This window comes from Melospiza melodia, unplaced genomic scaffold (assembly GCF_035770615.1).
Source record: "Melospiza melodia melodia isolate bMelMel2 unplaced genomic scaffold, bMelMel2.pri scaffold_32, whole genome shotgun sequence".
NCBI lineage: Eukaryota > Metazoa > Chordata > Aves > Passeriformes > Passerellidae > Melospiza > Melospiza melodia.
In genome coordinates this window covers 334309-345041 of record NW_026948638.1, presented here as the reverse complement: position 1 = coordinate 345041, position 10733 = coordinate 334309, and positions in this window count along the sequence as shown.

The following is a 10733-nucleotide window of genomic DNA, read 5'->3' as shown; positions in this document are numbered from 1 at the left end:
CACAACTCACTATAATTAAATATTTTGCTAAATTTCATTTCTTTTCCAACAGGAGCACCTGGATCTTGGGGCACCCAGCTGCTCCCCATATTTGGAGGTGCCTGAGGAGGGCTGGGACAACGCCAGGGACATCCTGCAGTGACATCCCCCCTGTCCTGCCCTGGGTGAGCTCAGTCCCAAACCTGACCCTGATCCTGGTCTCAATCTCACTCCATGTTTGGACACACTCACAGTTCTGTATTTAATCTCATCCCAGTGCCAGACTCGTCTATCCCAAGACCCAATCCCAACCCCAGCCCTAAAGCCAATCCCATGTCTAGCCTTAACCCCAATCCCAGCTCTAATCCAAATCTCAGCCCCAACTCCAATCCCAGCCCCAATTCCAGCCCCTTCCTAAATCCTCAGCCCCAAACCAAATCCCAGGTTCAGCCCTTCTGGGGGTTTAGGGGTGTCTCTGTCCCTCTGACCCCGATGATGTTTGGGTGGGGTCCCAGCAGGGCTGAGAGGGACAGAGACCCCACCGGCCTCCCCAGGTTTGAGAAGGTCGGAGAGCCCCCCCAGGCCCGAGCACCCTCAGCGGTGAGAGGGACACAGAGCCCCTGGTCCCCAGCCCTGCACAGGCATTGCCTGAGGCCAGAGGGATGGAGACCCCTCCGAGCATCCCCCAGGGTGAGGGGACAGACACCCCCGAGCATCCCCTGGGCTGAGAGGGACAGAGACTGCCCTGAGTACCCCCTGGCACAGGGGTGAGAGGGAGGGAGACCCTCCAGGCATCCCTCAGGGTGAGAATGATGGAGACCCCCTGGGGAATGGCCTGGGGTGACAGGGACAGGGACAACCCCCCAAACCCCTGCCAAGCATCCCCCAGGGCGAGGGGCACAGAGACCCCTCAAGCATCCCCTGAGCACTGGACAAAATAATTTGGCAGAAATCAAACTTGACTCTGCATAAATCACTTTGATGAATATTTGATTTTCCCACAAGTCAGATGTGATGAAAATGTAAACAAATCCCAAACATTAATAAACTGACAGTACAAGCAATTTTGTGGCAATTCCAAGTTCCACTGGTTCCTGCACAGCTCCAGCTCAGCTGCTAGCACGTTCTGATAAAAGTGTAAATTCAGCCCAATACAGATATCATTAAAAGGAAAGTAAACTCTTTGTAGCTGTCACAAAGGCGACAGGGATGAAGAGAAAAATGATTCTCACATTTCGCAAAGCACTCAAGCCTGGGAATTCAGGAGTTATTTGGGAATTTAGCTACTTGTGCTGAGCTTCTTGTAGGACTTTTAGCAGCCTTGTGTTCCTCACCATGGGGTGGGTGAATGAACCTTGTCAGTCTCGCTGCTATCATTTGCTCCCTTTCCTCCTGTGATTTGAAAAAACATTTCAAGGAAGGATGTCGCAGACATTTTTTCATAAAATCCTCTCTTTTAGGATTTGTCCTTTCTGGGAAGCTGGGGTCCCAGAAGAAAAATGCAAACAATAATTATCTGCTGATGTGGGATGTAACAGGAGCATCTGTGATTGGTCTTCTGTGAGTGTTTGGATTTGCTGACCACTCACGGGAGAGTTGGTCCTTGCTTTCTGCTGGACACAGAACTTTGTTATTCATTCTTTTCTTTCTATTCTTAGCTTAGCAAGCCTCTGCAACTTTTCTCTTTATTCCTTTTAGTATAGTTATAATGTATTATATATCATATATCAATAAATCCAGCCTTCTGATCATGAACCAAGATTCTCGTCCACTTCTCTCACCCTGAAGACCTTCATCAGGTCGCTGTAATAGAAGGACAACAAAATATTTTCTTTACACTCTGGGCCCACAAAGGCGATTTACCTCATCGGTTCTCCCATAAGTCACTCAGAGGAAGCTGCAGCCCAGTTTCAAAGAGTTCCTCAAGAGAGAACCACAACCTCCTCAGAGGAGGGAACCATGCTGTTGTCAAAGGAACTTGGGGTCAGAGAACAGTGCCTAAACTCACTGTGCCAAAATAATTTCACAGTCTGGTGAGTCTGGTTAAGAAAAGTGTTAGAGAGATTCCTCTGCCCCAACTAAGGTGATAATGAGACCAAACCAAAAATGAATTTTATTGAGAAGTAAATGGGATAGAAAAGGGGGGACAGGAATGAATGACAGGAAAAAGAGCCCTCCCCTGGGGCAGGGCAAGTGTGACATTGTCCCCTGTATGCGTGGCATTCCCAGGGTGGGGGTTTTGCAGCTGAGCCAGTTTGGGTAAGGGGGGTGGTGTTCACCCCCTGAGCAGGGATTACCCCACTGTTTCAGGTTGCCATGCAAGATGTAACCAAATGCATGTTTTCAATCACCATCTTCATCAACTGTTATAAACAGGTGGGGCAGTGTTCTTTATCTCTTCCATGACTCAGCCCTGATAACGCCCTCCAGGGGAGATATCTCCTGTGAATGGGCCATTGAGTGTCACTGCAGAACTGATAAAATTCCATCATCCCATTGTGGGATGCTCCGCCCAGGGGGAGGATCCAAGCATTCCTACCTGGATATAAGCTGACACTTTGCTACACCAGGAGCAGTGTGCCTACTGGATTGCCAGAGGACAAGAGCTCCATAACCACCATTGGACCTCCAGAGGAAGACCAGACCCTTCTACAGGATCACTGCTTTGACAGAATAGTGTTCATCTCTCCAACAGGACTGCAACCACCATTTACTGGGACTGCTGCCACCACCCTGAACAACAGGGTGTCAGGTTATATCCTGACTCTGTCAGTTTAAGGCAGTGTTTCTGTATCATTGCCTTGATCTTCATTTTCTTTTAAATTGTAATTCTGGTTTAGACCCTCCCCAGGTTTGCCTTCAAACCAGTACAAAAGACAATGTGCGCACCCTTTGTTTTCTTCCCAGAACAGGATTTCCCATTCCCAAACCTTGATTGGATGGAGAAGGAGGCTGTGCGGAAGAGGAAGGATCCCCAGGACACCCAGATAGGTGAGGAGGAAGTCAGTTCCTATTTCCCCCTCTCTCCTGCTCCATCTCCCAGCCCAGCACAGCCCCTGGCTGCAGAACAACCCTGCTGCCAAAGCCATCCTGCCGGGGATGCACTGGGGGAATCTCCTTCCCCTTCCCTCTGGCATGGAGGCAAATCCCATCCTGTCCTTGTCCTTCCTTCCCCAGGGAAGGAACTGAGGATGGAGACCAGGGAGGAAAAATCTGCATGGCAGAACCTCGTGAAAGAGGCCGTTTTGAGTGATTTTAACGCACAGGAATCCAATAGGGAAGAGAAACCTCAGACATCCCCCATGAGGAGGGGCTCCAAACCCAGCCCAGGGTGCTCTGAAGAAGAAAGAGCCACCCTGACCCAGGAAGGTGGGCAGAGCTTCAGCCAGAGCTCAGAGCTGGTGGTCCATGAGCAGCTTCATGATGGGGAGAAGCCCCACAAGTGCTTGGAGTGTGGGAAGAGCTTTAGGTGGAGCTCCCACCTGATCAGGCACCAGAGGATCCACACCAGGGAATGGCCCTACAAGTGTGGGGAGTGTGGGAAGGGCTTCAGCTACAGATCCAACCTTGTGACCCACCAATGCATCCACACTGGGGAGAAGCCCTACGAGTGTCCCCAGTGTCAGAAGAGGTTTCCGAGCAGCTCCGGTCTCCTCCAGCACCAGCGGATTCACACAGATGAGAGGCCCTTCCACTGCCCTGAGTGCGGGAAGGGCATCAAGCACAACTCGGACCTCATCAAGCACCGGCGCATCCACACTGGGGAGAGGCCCTACCAGTGCGCCACATGTGGGAAGAGGTTTAAGACCAGCTCCAATCTCCTCCAGCACCAGCGGATTCACACAGATGAGAGGCCCTTCCACTGCCCTGAGTGCGGGAAGGGCTTCAAGCACAACTTCACCCTCATCATCCACCAGCGCATCCACACAGGGGAGAGGCCCTACGAGTGTCCCCAGTGTGGGAAGAGCTTCACCACCAGCTCTCACTTGACCAGTCACCAACGGAGCCACCAGTAAGGGACCCCTGCAAATGCCACAAATGCAGGAACAGCTTCATCCACCACTCCAGCTTCATCCCCCATGGGAGAACCCACATTGGGAAGAGCCCTGGTGATCCATGTTCCCCATGATCCATGCTGGGAAGACACCAGTCCTTTTCCCTGCCCCTACCAGTGTCATGATGTGGCATTGAAAAACATGAGGGTCTTGCCATGGCTGTGTTATTACATTCACTCCCACCTCAGAGAATTTCCAGGTGCAGAACAGGGACACTGTCTCTCCCTGAGAAGAAGGGTGTCCTTTCCAAACAGGGGAAATTGTGGCCATGAAGACCCAGTGAGTTGTGTTTTAGTTTTCCCAGGAAACTGTTTCATTTATCCCCTCTGTAATCAATATTGTTTCAGTTCTGTTTGTCCCTTAACTTGTTCCTGTTCCTAATAAATTGTTCTTATCCCAGCCCGGGATCTTTGCCTTTTGTGCTTTCCATGGGAGTCGGGAGGGCAGTGAGGGCAGCGCGGTTTTAGCAGGGGCAGGAAATTGGGGAATCCCATTCTGGACCCCAGGCCCTGGAAACCGAGCATCCCAGCTGGTCCCAGCCCTGGTGGCCATGGCAACAGCCTTGGGAGCGGGTCCCTGGCTGAGGCTGTGGGAACCTCTTCCCTCTGGTGCCCAGGGACAGGAGTGGAGGGAACGGCTGCAGCTGAATTGGGGGCAGGCTCCAGTTGGATGTCAGGAAAAGGTTTTTGCCCAGAGGCTGCTGGGGCCCTGCCCAGGCTCCCCAGGGAAGGGTCCCAGCTCCAGGGCTCTCTGAGCTGCAGCAGCATTTGGACAGCGCTGCCAGGCCCAGGCTGGCATTGTTGGGGTGTCCTGTGCAGGGCCAGCAGTTGGACTGGAGGATCCTGATGGGTCCCTCCCAGCTCAGCCAATTCTGTGGTTCTGGGATCCCATGAGCCTGGGGATGGGGCTGCCAGTGGTTGCCATGGCAATGGGCTGTGGCTGTGGCCTGAGCTGGTGTCCATGGCAACCACCCCTGGCATGGGGTCTCCATGGAGCTGCCAAGGGACTGCGCATAGCAACAGGGGTCTGGTGATGGTTGCCATGGAAACTGAACATAGCAACAGAGGGCTGGTGATGGTTGCAATGGAAACTGCACATAGCAACAGGGGGCTGGTGATGGTTGCCACAGAAACATCCCATAGCAACAGGGGTCTGGTGATTGTTGCCATGGAAACATCCCATAGCAACAGGGGTCTGGTGATGGTTGCCATGGAAACTGACCATAGCAACAGGGGTCTGGGGATGATTGCCATGGAAACTGACCATAGAAACAGAGGGCTGGGAATGGTTGCCATGGAAACTGACCATAGCAACAGGGGCTGGTGATGGTTGCCACGGAAACATCCCATACCAACAGGGGTCTGGTGATGGTTGCCATGGAAACTGACCATAGCAACAGGGGTCTGGTGATGGTTGCCATGGAAACTGACCATAGTAACAGGGGGCTGGTGATGGTTGCCACGAAAACTGCCCATAGCAACAGGGGGCTGGTGATCGTTTCCTGCTTAGGATCAGATTTGTCACAGGCCCTCAGAGGGGTTCCTTTGGGACCTTCCAAGAGTCTCCAGGCTGTTCCAGAGCTGGAATGTCACAGGCACAGACAGGGGCTCCATGGAGACCTCCCAGGGCTTTCTGGGGATGGTAAAGAGCCCTGTGCTCAGAGGCAGTCTCAGCCATTCCATGGTGACATCCCAGGGGACCTTGGGCTGCAAAGGCACCGATCTGTCACAGGCACTCATGGGGGCTCCACGGTGACATCCCAGGAGTCCCCAGGCTGCCAAAGAGCCGGGATGTCCCAGACACTCACAGGGTTTCTGTCATGGGCAGATATATTTATATAAATATATATATTTTCTCTATTATGGTAATGATTAGACAAAATTTCCTTAATCAGAAATATTCATGCCAGGATGCAAGAGACGTAAAATATATTATACAGAGCACTAGGAAATTATTTCAAAGCAACTGTATTAAGGAAAATCTGTAATTAAGCAGAGATTTATGTCACTCTCCCAGACCAATGACCATGGGCAATTCCCTTTGGCTCAGCCTGGAGCAGTGACCTTCAGGGTGTCCCCACCACTGGGAGGAATCCCCACACCCCTCAAGAAGGGAAATGTCAGGAGATGCTGCCATTAAAATTTGGGATGGGGCTTTTCTCATCTGAGGTGCTGCCCTGTCAGTCAGATGTGCCAAGCCTGGACCAGCTCAGCAGCTTTGCAGAAGCTCTCAGTGGTGTCACTTGGTTGTTCCTTTCTCTGGGGATTTTTCCAGCTCTGCCACAGCTTCAGCTCCCTCTGAGGATGTTGAACTTTGAGATGGAGGAGTCAGGCTGGTTTCAGCATTATTCACCCCCAAAGCAGTGTGACTCCCCTCCTTCATTGCTTACTGGGGGCTTTGCAAACAGGACCTTGTTGGAGTTGTTGGAGCCAATTGCAGGCAGAGCCTCCTGCTCCAGCAGGAACTGCCTTTCCTGTGCCATCAGCAGGGCAGGTCCCGCTGCAGGAAAAGCCCCAGGCCAGCCCCAGCACAGGGAAGGGCTCGGGCACAAGGGCAGAGTGCCGTGCTGGGAGCTGTGCCAGGGAGAGCCTGAGGCACCAAAGGCACCTTGGCAGCAGCAGCTGCTTGCAGGCCATGGCCAGAAGCCTCCCTTGGCAGCCCGACCTGGTGGCCACCACTGCAGAGCTGCTGCCTCAGGGCTCATTCCTGGCTGGGCTCTGAAAAGCCACTTCTGCCCCAGGAGCCTGACTGGGAAGCCATTGGCCCCAGCACCTTGGGGACAAGATATTAATGACAAAACTCTTCATGGCAGCAGAACCAAGGCAGGGGCAGAGAAAAGGGGAGAGCCAGGCCCAGGGGACAGGGCTGCCATGGTGATGGCTGTGAGGTCACTGCCCCTGCAGCAGCCTGGCTGCCCTCAGCAGACATTCTGGCCAGAAGCGTTTTGCGGGCAGCCAGCACATCAGAGAACCCACAATGCAGGAATTCTGTCACTGGGGATGAGCGGGTTTCAATGGGAGAGGTTGCACAAAGCTCCTGCTCTTGGACAATTCCAGGGATGGGGAATCCACTTCTCTGGAAAAACAGCTGCAGTTTCCTGCCACTTTCTTAATTGTAAAATATTTCCTCCTTCTAACAAATGTTATTTTGTCCCCATTCAGTTTAAAGATACTGACCCATTTCCTGTCACGGTAGGATTTAGGAGAAAATAACTTCGAATGCTATTTTTACCTTTTCACAGACCTTGGAGAGGACTCAAAAATCTCCCAGAATGGGGTTTGGAGGCCTCATCACAAAACCAGCAGGGAGAGTCTGCGGCCTCTGTGGTCAGTGGTGTAGAGACTGAGGACTGAAAGGGAATAGCCTGGGAGGGATGGATGGGTGGTTTCAGAGAGGCTGGAGCTTTTCTTCATAGTAGGAATAAGACTGAAGAAGACCTAATAGCACCAAGTGCAGCTTGGGAGGTCCAGACTGACCACCAGCAGAAAGGAATTTCCCTGTCAGAGCAGGGCTGTGGTGCAGCACGTCCCCAGCAGGAGCCTGGAGCAGCCCCAGGCTCTGCATGGGCAGGCAGAGGCAGGCAGGAGGCAGAGCTGTCAGCAAAGGAAGGGCCCAGCCAGGTGGGGCAGCCGGGGATACCGACAGCCTGCAGGGACAGAGGCGAAGGTTTGCTCAGCAGCAGAGACACCTTTCCCTTGCTTGTCCCCTGCAGTCATCACTGCCACCAGTGTTCTTCTCTACCTGGAACCTGGGGACATTTTCTCAGTCCTGTCTCTCAGATGGATCTATTTAAAGTATGAGAAACTTCAGTGTTTCACCCTCTTTTTGAGTCCCTGAGAAGGTTTTTGGAGCACACTTTGAGGGACTGAGTCTGATGCAAAGAGCACCAAAGCCCCAGAGGCTAATTAAAGTCCCTGTGCTGTGTCTGTGCTGCTGAACTGGGCCAGGCTCCTGGCACAGAGGCAGCTCCTGGCAAGGGCAGCGCTGCAGAGAGACAGCTCTGGCCAGGAGCAGCTCCTGTGCACAGCCCAGCAGGGCTGGGGCACTGCCAGGGCCCCTCAGGGACACCAGCAGGGCACAGACAGAGCTCACAGGGGCTCAGCACTGGCAGGGGCTGTGGGTTGGCCCCGAGGGGGCTGTGTCACAGCAGCACTTCTGTGGCTGTGTCACAGAGGCTCAGAGCAGCTGGGATGTCAGCAAGGGGCTGTGTGACAGGCCAGAGTGGGCTGTGTGAGGTCACAGATTGGGCTGTGACATCACAGAGTTTGTTGTGTGAGGTCACTGAGCAGCTACAGCGTCATAGAGGGGACTTTGTGACATCACAGAACAGGCTGTGAGATCATGGCATGGCTGCATGATGTCATAGAGCTGGCAGTGAGGTCAAAGTATGTGCTGTGACCTTACAGAGTGTCAGTATGACATCACAGAGAGGGTTTTGTGACATCACTGAGGGGGGTTGTTACATCACAGAGCTGGCTGTGACATAATAGAGTAGAGTGTGAGGCCATAGAGCAGATCCTGCCATCATAGAAGGTGGCTCTATGACATCAGGGAGTGGGCTGTGACAACACTGGGTGGCTGTGTAACATCATAGAGCAGGCTGTGATATCACAGTAGAGATTGTGAAATCATAAAGTGACTTTCTTACATCACAGAGACTTCTGTGACATCACAGAGCAGCTGTATCACATCATAGCGTGGCGTCTCAGAGTTGGCTCTGGGATATCACAGGGGCAGTGTGACATCACAGGGGCTGTGTGACATCACAGGGGCAGTGTGACATCACGGGGGCAGTGTGACATCACATGTGGCTGTGTGACATCACAGGGGCAGTGTGACATCACGGGGGTAGTGTGACATCCCAGGGGCTGTGTGACATCCCAGGGACTGTGTGAGGTCACTGGGGAGGTCACTCTGCTCTGGCCCCCCTCACAGCTCCCCCCAGAGCAGTCCAACCCTGCTCGTGCACAGCGGGGTCCCCTGTGCCCCCGGCTCCCCCTGCCCCCAGCCCCGCAGCCTCCCCCAGAGGATGTTCCACGAGATCGACCCCAGGGCCTGACACAGGGCCAGAGGGCCGGGGCCCTGGGGGTGGAATAGAGGGACAGGGACCCCCCGGCAGCGTCCCTGTGTCCCCCAGGGCCAGAGCCTGGGCCAGGGCTCCTTCACCCTGTTACCAACGAGGCCTTGAGAGCGCTGAAAATATCCCCAGCAAGGGAGCAGCAAAAACCAGACTGAATATTAAGGGACAGCAGCACAGAGTTCCTTGGCAAGAGTCACTCTGCTCCTGACTGGACACTTCAGGCACAACAAGGAAACAAAGCAACAACAAAACCAAACAGAATCCAAACAATCAAACCAGAAATTTACTGAAAACTGGGGCTTTCATTCCTAAGGAAAAGAACTGTCCTTATCTCGGTGCCCATGGCCAGAATTGGGATTTCACCTCCAGTATTCCCTATTGTGACAGAGTGGAGGAGTTTCTTGGCTCAAGACATTTCCTGTGTGGGGAGTGTTGCAGTGTGTTGCGATTTCCTGTTTTAAACTTCCCAGCCCCTTCCCAGGTATGGCAATATCTCTCTTCCCCTTCCCCCTCGCCCCCTGCGGGGCTGTCAATCAGTCTTAACATTCCAGCAAGGCCATGTCTGGTTGGTGAGGTTCAAAAGATGCCCCTGTGCCCAGAGGTCATTGGTCTGTCTGGGTGTCATCGTTGCCTGAGACCCTGCCCCTCCCACCTGGTTGGTGGCTCACCTGTCCCTTCCCTCCCCCTCCCCCCGGAGCTTAAAAAGTCACTCAGGCCATGAGGTCGGGATTCTGTTGGAGATGTTACCTAAGATTCAGACGTCTCTGACCATGGAATAAACTCTTGATATTAACCCTCCGGCAGAATCTGTCTCCTTTTCCTCCGCACCTTAGCCTGAAGCCTTCCCACCTGAGGCAAACTGAGTTTCCACAAGCCTGGACTTGTTTTGGCGCTCAGCTGCACCATTCAGCCAGCCCAAAGTGTCTCTGAGGTGAAACACCACAGTTGCCACCTTTGGCCCAGGAGCAGGGGTCAGAGGAGCCCAGGCACTATCTACCTGGTAATATTGGGATCTTATTCCAATAGGGGAGGAAGGGGCAGGTCCAGCCCTCCCCTGCCCTGGAACCCCAGCCCTGCCCTGCCCTGGAACCCCAATCCCCCCAGAGCCTCTATCCCAGCCCAGCAGTGTCTGCCAGTCCCTGGCACAGCACAGGCAATGCTCCACAGCCACCTCTGCAGCCCCAGCCCAGCTCCTGAGGGACCAAATGACCCACAGTCCCACCTGGGGGAAGGGCCCAGGAAGACCAAGGGGTATTGAAGGCTGACCACAAGGCAAGCACACATCTTGACCCTACCTCCTCTTGGAATTTCCATCTAAACAGTGCTGGAATCCAAGGACTGGCAGCTGTGTGTGTGCATCTCTAATATTTTTTTGTTTCTTTCTCTCTTTCTGTGTCTTCTTCTAATTTCCTCTTCTTGCAAATTTCGATTAACAAAAAATTGAATAGGCTTAGAGTTTGTGAAGTTGAATGGGCCAAGTCAATGTAATGAGAAGTGTTTCTTTTTGATTGAATGTCATATTAAATCTTTTGCCAAAGATTCTCTGATTTTCTAAAGTTCCCAGTAAAGACTGTTTTGTTGTTTTGAGCTCCTGAGTATCTCTTGTTGGTATTTCTCCA